Here is an 11,842-nt window from a genome sequence, read left to right as displayed (position 1 = left end):
ATGAGGCTGCCACATTCTAGTCAGGAAACCCGTGGCTGATGTGTATTCTGACCACGTGGATGTGTGATTGTAGCGTTAGCCATAGGGGAAAGAGCCCTTGATGAGAAAACTGCGAACATCAAAAGGTACCGTCACATTAAGCGACGCTGCAGCGATAGCGACAACGATGTCGATCGCTGCAGCGTCGCTGTTTGATCGCTGGAGAGCTGTCACACAGACCGCTCTCCAGCGACCAACGATGCCGAGGTCCCCGGGTAACCAGGGTAACCATCGGGTTGCTAAGCGCAGGGCCGCGCTTAGTAACCCAATGTTTACCCTGGTTACCAGCGTAAAATGTAAAAAAAACAAACAGTACATACTCACCATCTGATGTCCGTCAGGTCCCTTGCCGTCTGCTTCCTGCTCTGACTGAGCGCCGCCGTACAGTGAGAGCAGAGCGCAGCGGTGACGTCACCGCTGTGCTGTGCTTTCACTTTGCGGAGCTCAGTCAGTGTGGGAAGCGGACGCCGGGGGACCTGACGGACATCAGATGGTGAGTATGTACTGTTTGTTTTTTTGTTTTACATTTTACGCTGGTAACCAGGGTAAACATCGGGTTACTAAGCGCGGCCCTGGTTACCAGTGTAAAATATCGCTGGTATCGTTGCTTTTGCTGTCAAACACAATGATACACGGCGATCGGACGACCAAATACAGTTCTGAACTTTATTCAGCGACATCACAGCAGGATCCTGATCGCTGCTGCGTGTCAAACTAAACTATATCGCTAGCCAGGACGCTGCAACGTCACGGATCGCTAGCGATATCGTTTAGTGTGACGGTACCTTAAGGCTATGTTCACATGTCCAGTTGTGATCAGTTAGAACAGATCCAGCTGAAATCAGTTGGCAAAAAAAGTAGCATAGATACAACTTTTTAATCCCTTTTTAGATAACTGCTGCTGATCCATTTTTTTTTTTTCATTGAAGTCTATGGAAAATGGATCTGTTAATCAGTCATTCATTTTTGTTTCATCTGTAACGGATTTGTTATTTGCTTACTGGATCCAGTGACAGATTTGTTTTTTGCTAAGTGGATCCAGTAAGCAAAAAATGGATCCATTACAAATGAAAGACAAATGGATGGCTGAGTAACGGATCTGTTTTCCATAGTATGAAAAAAAACACAGATTGAGCAGAGATCTGTTATCTAAATACGGACTAAGGCTGAGTCACACATAACGATATCGTTGCAACGTCACGCTTTTGGTGACGTAAGCAACGATCCCGTTAACGATCTCGTTATGTGTGACAGCGACCAACGATCAGGCCCCTGCTGGGAGATCGTTGGTCGATGGGAATGATCAGGACCTTTTTTTTGGTCGCTGATCACCCACTGTCATCGCTGGATATGCGTGTGTGACGCTGATCCAGCGATGTGTTCACTTGTAACCAGGGTAAATATCGGGTTACTAAGTGCAGGGCCGCGCTTAGTAACCTGATATTTACCCTGGTTACCATTGTAAAAGTTAAAAAAAAAAAAACCAGTACATACTCACATTCTGATGTCTGTCCACGTCCCCCGGCGTCCACAGGGTTGACTGTCAGCGCCGGCCGTAAAGCAGAGCACAGCGGTAAGGTCACCGCTGTTACTGCCGGCGCTGACACATTCAGTGCAGGGAAGCTCTCTGCAGCAGCGCGTGCATTACCAGCGCTCCTGCCGAAAGCAGTTTTAACCCTGTGGACACCGGGGGACGTGACAAACATCAGAATGTGAGTATGTACTGTTTTTTTTTTTTTTTTTTTTTTTTTTTTTTTTTTACTTTTACAATGGTAACCAGGGTAAATATCGGGTTACTAAGCGCTGCCCTGCACTTAGTAACCCGATGGTTACCCGGGTGCTGCAGGGGGACTTCGGCATCGTTGAAGACAGTTTCAACGATGCCGAAGTCGTTCCCCTGATCGTTGGTCGCTGGAGAGAGCTGTCTGTGTGACAGCTCCCCAGCGACCACACAGCGACTTACCAACGATCACGGCCAGGTCGTATCGCTGGTCCTGATCATTGGTAAGTCGTTTAGTGTAACGGTACCTTAAAGCTGTGTCTGCACAACTTTTTTGAAAACAGATTACTGCGGCATCCTGTCCAATTCATCACTACTGGACATGGGAACATAGCCTAAAATGTACAAATAACTGAAGATGATTCAGGATGGCATAAATCAATTGTTCATTCCAGAAAATTGCATTTTAACCCCTTCCCGACCCATGACGCCTATGTGGCGTCATGGAATGATCGCATCCCTGCAGATCGGGTGAAAGGGTTAACTCCTATTTTACCCGATCTGCAGGGAGAGGGGGAGTTGTACTTCAGCCTAGGGGGGGTGGCTTTGCCCCCACGTGGCTACGATCGCTCTGATTGGCTGTTGAAAGTGCAACAGCCAATCAGAGCAATTTGCAATATTTCACCTATGAAAATGGTGAAATATTGCAATCCAGCCATGGCCGATGCTGCAATAGCATCTGCCATGGCTGGAAATCATGTTCTGGCCCCCCCCACCGCCCCCGATCTCCTCCCCAGTCCTCCGTTCTGTCCGGTACCCCCCTCCGTCCCCCTATCCGCTCCCCCGTGCTCCTGTCCACTCCCCCGTGCTCCTGTCCGCTCCCCCCGTCCTCCGATCCCCCCCCTGTGCTCCGATCCACCCCCCCACCACCCCCTCATACTTACCGAGCCTCCCGAAGTCGGTCCGTCTTCTCCCTGGGCGCCGCCATCTTCCAAGATGGTGGGTGCATGCTCAGTGCGCCCGCCGAATCTGCCGGCTGGCAGATTCGTTACAAGTACATTTTGATCGCTGTGGTAGGTTCTATCACAGCGATCAAAATAAAAAAAATAATAAACCCCCCCCTTTATCACCCCCATAGGTAGGGACAATAATAAAATAAAGAAAATATTTTTTTTTCTTTTTCCACTAGGGTTAGGGTTAGAACTAGGGGTAGGGTTAGGGTTATGGCATGTGCACACACTGCGGATTGGCCGCGGATCCGCAGCGGATTGGCCGCGGACCCGCAGCGGATTGGCCGCTGCGAATTCGTAGCAGTTTTACATCAGGTTTACAGTACCATGTACACCTATGGAAAACCAAATCCGCTGTGCCCATGGTGCGGAAAATTCCGTGCAGAAACGCTGCGTTGTATTTTCCGCAGCATGTCAATTCTTTGTGCAGATTCCGCAGCGTTTTACACCTGTTCCTCAATAGGAATCCGCAGGTGAAATCCGCACAAAAAAAACACTGGAAATCTGCTGTAAATCCGCAGGTAAAACGCAGTGCCTTTTACCTGCAGATTTTTCAAAAATCGTGCGGAAAAATCTCACACGAATCCGTAACGTGGGCACATAGCCTTAGGGTTAGGGTTGGAATTAGAGTTAGGGTTGGAATTAGGGCTAGGGTTAGAAATAGGGTTAAGATTAGGCTTGTGGTTAGGGTTACGGATAGGGTTAGGGGTGTGTTGGGGTTACAGTTGTGGTTAGGGTTGGGATTAGGGTTAGGATTGGAATTAGGGTTACGGGTGTGTTGGGGTTAGGGTTGTGGTTAGGGGTGTGTTGGGGTTAGGGTTGTGATTAGGGTTATGGCTACAGTTGGGATTAGGGGTGTGTTGGGGTTAGAATTGAGGGGTTTCCACTGTTTAGGCACATCAGGGGTCTCCAAACGCAACATGGCGCCACCATTGATTCCAGCCAATCTTGCGTTCAAAAAGTCAAATGGTGCTCCCTCCCTTCCAAGCCCCGACGTGCGCCCAAACAGTGGTTTACCCCCACATTTGGGGTTCCAGCGTACTCAGGACAAACTGGGCAACAACTGTTGGGGTCCAATTTCTCCTGATACCCTTGCAAAAATAAAAAATTACTTGCTAAAACATAATTTTTGAGGAAAGAACAATTATTTTTTATTTTCACGGCTCTGCGTTATAAACTTCTGTGAAGCACTTGGGGGTTGAACGTGCTCACCACACATCTAGATAAGTTCCTTGGGGGGGTCTAGTTTCCAAAATGGGGTCACTTGTGGGGTGTTTCTACTGTTTAGGCACATCAGGGGCTCTGCAAATGCAATGTGACGCCCGCAGACCATTCCATCAAAGTCTGCATTTCAAATGTCACTACTTCCCTTCCGAGCCCTGTCGTGTGCCCAAACAGTGGTTTACCCCCACATATGGGGTATCAGCGTACTCACAACAAACTGGGCAACAAATATTGGGGTCCAATTTCTCCTGTTACCCTTGTGAAAATAAAAAATTGCTTGCTAAAACATCTTTTCTGAGGAAAGAAAAATGATTTTTTATTTTCACGGCTCTGCATTGTAAACGTCTGTGAAGCACTTGGGGGTTGAACGTGCTCACCACACATCTAGATAAGTTCCTTGGGGGGTCTAGTTTCCAAAATGGGGTCACTTGTGGGGGGTTTCTACTGTTTAGGCATATCAGGGGCTCTGCAAACGTAACATGATGCCCGCAGACCATTCCATCAAAGTCTGCATTTCAAAACGTCACTACTTCCCTTCCGAGCCCCGGCATGTGCCCAAACAGTGGTTTACCCCCACATATGGGGTATCAGCGTACTCAGGAGAAACTGGACAACAACTTTTGGGGTCCAATTTCTCCTGTTACTCTTGCAAAAATAAAAAATTCTGGGCTAAAAAAATATTTTTGAGGAAAGGAAACACATTTATTAATTTCACGGCTCTGCGTTATAAACTTCTGTGAAGCACTTGGGGGTTCAAAGTGCTCACCACACATCTAGATAAGTTCCCTTGGGGGTCTAGTTTCCAAAATGGAGTCACTTGTGGGGAGTTCCTACTGTTTAAGCACATCAGGGGCTCTGCAAACGCAACCTGACGCCCACAGAGCATTCCATCAAAGTCTGCATTTTAAAACGTCACTACTTCCCTTCCAAACCCCGACGTGTGCCAAAACAGTGGTTTACCCCCACATATGGGGTATCAGCGTACTCAGGAGAAACTGGACAAGTTTTGGGGTCCAATTTCTCCTGTTACTCTTGCAAAAATAAAAAAATCTGGGCTAAAAAAATATTTTTGAGGAAAGGAAACACATTTATTAATTTCACGGCTCTGCGTTATAAACTTCTGTGAAGCACTTGGGGGTTCAAAGTGCTCACTACACATCTAGATAAGTTCCCTTGGGGGTCTAGTTTCCAAAATGGAGTCACTTGTGGGGAGTTCCTACTGTTTAAGCACATCAGGGGCTCTGCAAACGCAACCTGACGCCCGCAGAGCATTCCATCAAATTCTGCATTTTAAAACGTCCCTACTTCCCTTCCAAACCCCGACGTGTGCCAAAACAGTGGTTTACCCCCACATATGGGGTATCAGCGTACTCAGGAGAAACTGGACAACAACTTTTGGGGTCCAATTTCTCCTGTTACCCTTGGGAAAATAAAAAAATGTGGGCTAAAAAATCATTTTTGAGAAAAGAAAAATTATTTTTTATTTTCATGGCTCTGCGTTATAAACTTCTGTGAAGCACTTGGTTCAAAGTGCTCACCACACATCTAGATTAGTTCCTTCGGAGGTCTAGTTTCCAAAATGGGGTCACTTGTGCGGGAGCTCCAATGTTTAGGCACACAGGGGCTCTCCAAACGCGACATGGTGTCCGCTAATGATTGGAGCTAATTTTCCATTCAAAAAGCCAAATGGCGTGCCTTCCCTTCCGAGCCCTGCGGTGCGCCCAAACAGTGGTTTACCCCCACATATGGGGTATCATCGTACTCAGGACAAACTGGACAACAACATTTGGGGTCCAATTTCTCCTATTACCCTTGGGAAAATAAAAAATTCTGGGCTAAAAATCATTTTTGAGGAAAGAAAAATTATTTTTTATTTTCACGGCTCTGCGTTATAAACTTCTGTAAAGCACCTGGGGGTTATAAGTGCTCACTATGCATCTATATAAGTTCCTTGGGGGGTCTAGTTTCCAAAATGGGGTCACTTGTAGGGGAGCTCCAATGTTTAGGCACACAGGGGCTCTCCAAACGCGACATGGTGTCCGCTAATGATTGGAGCTAATTTTCCATTCAAAAAGTCAAATGGCACGCCTCCCCTTCCGAGCCTTGCCGTGCACCCAAACAGTGGTTTACCCCCACATATGAGGTATCGGCGTACTCAGGAGAAATTGCCCAACAAATTTTAGGATCCATTTTATCCTGTTGCCCATGTGAAAATGAAAAAATTGAGGCTAAAAGAAATTTTGTGTGAAAAAAAAGTACTTTTTCATTTTTACGGATCAATTTGTGAAACACCTGAGAGTTTAAAGTGCTCACTATGCTTCTAGATAAGTTCCTTGGGGGGGTCTAGTTTCCAAAATGGGGTCACTTGTGGGGGAGCTCCAATGTTTAGGCACACAGGGGCTCTCCAAACGTGACATGGTGTCTGCTAGCGATGGAGATAATTTTTCATTGAAAAAGTCAAATGGCGCTCCTTCCCTTCCGAGCCCTGCCATGCGCCCAAACAGTGGTTTACCCCCACATATGAGGTATCAGCGTACTCAGAACAAATTGGACAACAACGTTCGTGGTCCAGTTTCTCCTTTTACCCTTGGGAAAATAAAAAAAATTTCGCTAAAAGATCATTTTTGTGACTAAAAAGTTAAATGTTCATTTTTTACTTCCATGTTGCTTCTGCTGCTGTGAAACACCTGAAGGGTTAATAAACTTCTTGAATGTGGTTTTGAGCACCTTGAGGGGTGCAGTTTTTAGAATGGTGTCACTTTGGGGTATTTTCAGCCATATAGAACCCTCAAACTGACTTCAAATGTGAGGTGGTCCCTAAAAAAAATGGTTTTGTAAATTTTGTTGTAAAAATGAGAAATCACTGGTCAAATTTTAACCCTTATAACTTCCTAGCAAAAAAAAATTTGTTTCCAAAATTGTGCTGATGTAAAGTAGACATGTGGGAAATGTTATTTATTAACTATTTTGTGTCACATAACTCTCTAGTTTAACAGAATAAAAATTCAAAACGTGAAAATTGCGAAATTTTCAAAATTTTTGCCAAATTTCCATTTTTTTCACAAATAAACTCAGAAATTATCGACCTAAATTTACCACTAACATGAAGCCCAATATGTCACGAAAAAACAATCTCAGAATCGCTAGGATCCGTTGAAGCGTTCCGGAGTTAACTCATAAAGGGACACTGGTCAGAATTGCAAAAAACGGCAAGGTCATGAAGGGGTTAATATTGATTTATTTGGAAATAAAAGCTGTGACCTGTTTAATGGAAAAAAAAATGGGATAACATCTTGGCACGAGAGAGAGAGAAAATATACTTAATACACATGTTAAAGGTGGTCCTGTTTGATACTGCTGCCCCTCCAGTGCTGGCTCTCTGTTATTCCCTGACAGTCTCTAAACTAAACGCATTTATTTTGGATGACAAGAAATATATAAATGTTGACAATGCAATTTTTTTTAATTTTTCCATCAACATGCCGTATTTTTCGGACTATAAGACGCACCCTAAATTTTGGAAAGGAAAGTAGGGAGAAAAAAAATATTTTTTTTAATAAAATGGGGGTCTGTCTTATATTGAATATTTAAGGTATGTTACCCCGGGGGGCAGCGACGATGGAGCAGGGTCACAGGAGGCATGGTGAAATGATCTCTAAAAGGGCTATAGTTAGATGACACATTTCCTTTGTATTTTAGAAAAAAAAAATATTGTCATTTTTTTCCATTTTAAAAATTACAAAAGGGAAAATTGACCTATGCAAAAGTTTGGGTACCCTTGGAGATTTGTGGTTTCAGATCTTAGCCTGTAAGGCTACTTTCACACTAGCGTTTTTTGTCCTCCGTCGCAATGCGTCGTTTTGGAGCAAAAACGCATCCTGCAAAAGTGCTTGCAGGATGCGTTTTTTCTCCATTGACTTGCATTAGCGACGGAATGCCACACGTCGCATCCGTCGTGCGACGGATGCGTCGTGCTTTGGCGGACCGTCGGCACAAAAAAAGCTACATGTAACGTTTTTTTGTGCCGACGGACCGCCATTTCCGACCGCGCATGCGCGGCCGGAACTCCGCCCCCACCTCCCCGCACCTCACAATGGAGCGGCGGATGAGCTGGAAAAATGCATCCGCTGCCCCCGTTGTGCGGCGTATACAACGCTAGCGTCGGTAACCTCGGCCCGACGCACTGCGATGGGCCGAGCCCGACGCTAGTGTGAAAGAAGCCTTAGGGTTATGGCTTGTTCACTATCATTGTTAGGAAAGGCCAGGTAATGCAAATTTCTCAGCTATATAAAAACCCAGTCTCCTCTAACCTTGTGCCAAAAAACAGCAGCCATAGGTTCTTCTAAGCAGCTGCCTCACATTCTGGAAATGAAAATGGTGGAGGCCCACAAATCAGGAGAAGGCTATAAGAAGAAAGCAAAGCATTTTAAAAAGTATCTACCATTCCTTTTTTTAAAAAATAATTCCTCCTCTAATCATATGTGGCTGAATTTCAAGGGTTTCTTCAGATGTGGTGCACAACATTGTAAAAGTTGCAAATATGCTTTCAATGCACTGCTTTTCAGGAGTCCCACAACAGTCAAATTTATAACATTAACCCCTTAGTGACAGAGCCAATTTGGTACTTCATGACCGAGCCAATTTTTACAATTCTGACCACTGTCAATTTAAGAGGTTATAACTCTGGAACGCTTTATCGGATCCCGCTGATTCTGAGACTGTTTTTTCGTGACATGTTGTACTTCAAGTTAGTGGTAACATTTCTTCGATATTACTTGCGATTATTTATGAAAAAAATGGAAATATGGCGAAAATTTTTAAAATTTTGCAATTTTCAAACTTTGTATTTTTATGCCCTTAAATCAGAGAGATATGTCACAAAAAATAGTTAATAAATAACATTTCTCACATGTCTACTTTACATCAGCACAATTTTGGAAACAATTTTTTTTTTTGTTAGGGAGTTATAAGGGTTAAAAGTTGACCAGCAATTTCTCATTTTTACAACACCATGTTTTTTTTAGGGACCACATCACCTTTGAAGTGATTTTGAGGGGTCTATATGATAGAAAATAACCAAGTGTGACACCATTCTAAAAACTGCACCCCTCAAGCTGCTCAAAACCACATTCAAGAAGTTTATTAACCCTTTACGTACTTCACAGGAACTAAAACAATGTGGAAGAAAAAAATGAACATTTAACTTTTTTTTGCAAACATTTTACTTCAGAACCATTTTTTTTAATTTTCACAAGTGTAAAAACAGAAATTTAACCACAAATTTTGTTGTGCAATTTTTCCTGAGTACGCCGATACCCCATATGTGGAGGTAAACCACTGTTTGGGCGCACCGCAGAGCTTGGAAGGGAAGGAGCACCGTTTGACTGTTTCAATGCAGAATTGGCTGGAATTGAGATCGGACGCCATGTCGCGTTGGAGAGCCCCTAATGTGCCTAAACAGTGGAAACCCCCCCACAAGTGACACCATTTTGGAAACTAGACCCCTTAAGGAACTTATCTAGATGTGTGGTGAGCACTTTGAACCCCCAAGTGCTTCACAGAAGTTTATAACGTAGAGCCGTGAAAATAAAAAATCGCATTTGTTTTCACAAAAATGATTTTTTTCGCCCACAAATTCTTATTTTCACAAGGGTAACAGGAGAAATTAGACCACAAAAGTTGTTGTGCAATTTCTCCTGAGTACGTCGATACCCCATATGTGGAGGTAAACCACTGTTTGGGCGCACCGCAGAGCTTGGAAGTGAAGGAGCACCGTTTGACTTTTTCAATGCAGAATTGGCTGGAATTGAGATCGGATGCCATGTCGCGTTTGGAGAGCCCCTGATGTGCCTAAACAGTGGAAACCCCCCACAAGTGATACCATTTTGGAAACTAGACCCCTTAAGGAACTTATCTAGATGTGTGGTGAGCACTTTGAACCCCCAAGTGCTTCACAGAAGTTTATAACGTAGAGCCGTGAAAATAAAAAAATCGCATTTTTTCTACAAAAATGATCTTTTTGCCCCCAAATTTTTATTTTCACAAGGGTAACAGGAGAAATTAGACCACAAAAGTTGTTGTGCAATTTCTCCTGAGTACGTCGATACCCCATATGTGGGGGTAAACCACTGTTTGGGCGCACCGCAGAGCTTGGAAGAGAAGGAGTGTCGTTTTACTTTTTCAATGTAGAATTGGCTGGAATTGAGATCGGACGCCATGTCACGTTTGGAGAGCCGCTGATGTCCCTAAACAGTGGAGACCCCCCACAAATGACACCATTTTGGAAACTAGACCCCTTAAGGAACTTATCTAGATGTGTGGTGAGCACTTTAAACCCCCAGGTGCTTCACAGAAGTTTATAACGTAGAGCCGTGAAAATAAAAAAATCGCATTTTTTCTGCAAAAATGATCTTTTTGCCTCCAAATTTTTATTTTACCAAGGGTAACAGGAGAAAATGGACCCCAGAAGTTGTTGTACAATTTGTCTTGAGTACGCCGACACCCCATATGTGGGGGTAAACCACTGTTTGGGCGCATGGCTGAGCTCGGAAGCAAAGGAGCGCCATTTGACTTTTCAATGCAAAATTGACTGGAATTGAGATCGGACGCCATGTCGCGTTTGGAGAGCCCCTGATGTGCCTAAACAGTAGAAACCCCCCAAAAGTGACCCCATTTTGGAAACTAGACCCCCCATGGAACTTATCTAGATGTGTAGTGAGAACTTTGAATGCCCAAGTGCATCACAGAAGTTTATAATGCAGAGTCATGAAAATAAAAAATATATATTTTTTAACAATAAAGATTGTTAAATAGCCCCCAAGTTTTTATTTTCACAAGGGTAACAAGAGAAATTGGACCCCAAAAGTTGTTGTCCAATTTGTCCTGAGTATGCTGGTACCCCATATGTGGGGGTAAACCACTGTTTGGGCGCACGACAGAGCTCGGAAGGGAAGGAGCGCCATTTTGGAATGCAGACTTTGATAGAATTGTCTGCGGGCGTTATGTTGCGTTTGCAGACTCCTAATGTACCTAAACAGTAGAAATCCCCAACAAGTGACCCCATTTTGGAAAATAGACCCCCCAAGGAACTTATCTAGATATGTGGTGAGAACTTTGAATGCCCAAGTGCTTCACAGAAGTTTATAATGCAGAGTAGTGAAAATAAAAAATATTTTTTTTCCCACAAAAAAGATTTTTTTAGCCCCCAAATTTTTATTTTCACAAGGGTAACAAGAGAAATTGGACCCCAAAAGTTGTTGTCCAATTTGTCCTGAGTATGCTGGTACCCCATATGTGGGGGTAAACCACTGTTTGGGCGCACGGCAGAGCTCGGAAGAGAAGGAGCGCCATTTTGGAATTCAGACTTTGATAGAATTGTCTGTGGGAGTTATGTTACGTTTGCAGAGCCCCTGATGTACCTAAACAGTAGAAACCCCCACAAGTCACCAAATTTTGGAAACTAGACCCCCTAAGAAACTTATCTAGATATGTGGTGAGAACTTTGAATGCTCAAGTGCTTCACAGAAGTTTATAATGCAGAGTAGTGAAAATAAAAAAATATTTTTTTTTCCCACAAAAAAGATTTTTAGCCCCCAAGTTTTTATTTTCACAAGGGTAACAGGAGAAATTGGACCCCAAAAGTTGTTGTCCAATTTATCCCGAGTACGCTGATGCCCCATATGTGGGGGTAAACCACTGTTTGGGCGCACGGCAGAGCTCAGAAGGGAGGGAGCACCATTTGACTTTTTTAGCGCAAAATTGGCTGTCGTGTTTGGAGACCCCCTGATGTACCTAAACAGTGGAAACCCCCAAATTATAACTCCAACCCTAACTCCAACACACCCCTAAC

The sequence above is a fragment of the Ranitomeya variabilis genome, chromosome 4, assembly GCF_051348905.1.
Source record: "Ranitomeya variabilis isolate aRanVar5 chromosome 4, aRanVar5.hap1, whole genome shotgun sequence".
NCBI classification, from domain to species: domain Eukaryota; kingdom Metazoa; phylum Chordata; class Amphibia; order Anura; family Dendrobatidae; genus Ranitomeya; species Ranitomeya variabilis.
The sequence above is the reverse complement of the archived record's forward strand: the minus strand, read 5'-3'. Positions refer to the sequence as shown.